We start from the raw sequence: 568 nt of genomic DNA on the forward strand, positions 1-568 counted from the left end.
CCGGACGACGCCGGCCTCCCATTTCTATTATCATATTTAGATGTTCCTCTTGCGTTCGGGCGGGAAGTTCAATAACAGGTGGAAATCCAAATGGCTGCGGGTGCGAGGATGTGGGCGGGGTGTGGGGAGAGGGGGCAAGGGGGGGAACAGCCCCCAATCCCAGAGTCTCGTAAAGCCGAAAATCAAACCATAAACCGAACATAACTCGCCCTCATAAGAAGTGCGTTGCCTGGCCCCCGTCTCTCGCGTTGCCACCCCCCACCCCCCTCCTCTCCCTTCCCCCGTGGCCTCCCCCTCAGCTCCTCGTGGCCCGTAAGAATGTGGAAAATTTGACAATAAAGCGTAGTGTCTAGCCGAGGGTTTAGGCATTCCGCATACAGAGCTTCACTTCCTCCTCCTCCTCCTTCTTCTCCTCCCCCTTTCTCTCTCCCCCCCCCCCTTAGTCATTCTCACCCCTTTGCACATTCACCCGTGGTCTCCTTTCCCTTCTCGTCTTTTTTTCCCCTCTTTCCCTCCTCATCCCTCTCTCTCCTGTACCCCTCTATACCTCATCACTTTCTCTTCTCAT

The sequence above is a fragment of the Penaeus monodon genome, chromosome 30 (assembly GCF_015228065.2).
Source record: "Penaeus monodon isolate SGIC_2016 chromosome 30, NSTDA_Pmon_1, whole genome shotgun sequence".
NCBI classification, from domain to species: Eukaryota; Metazoa; Arthropoda; class Malacostraca; order Decapoda; family Penaeidae; genus Penaeus; species Penaeus monodon.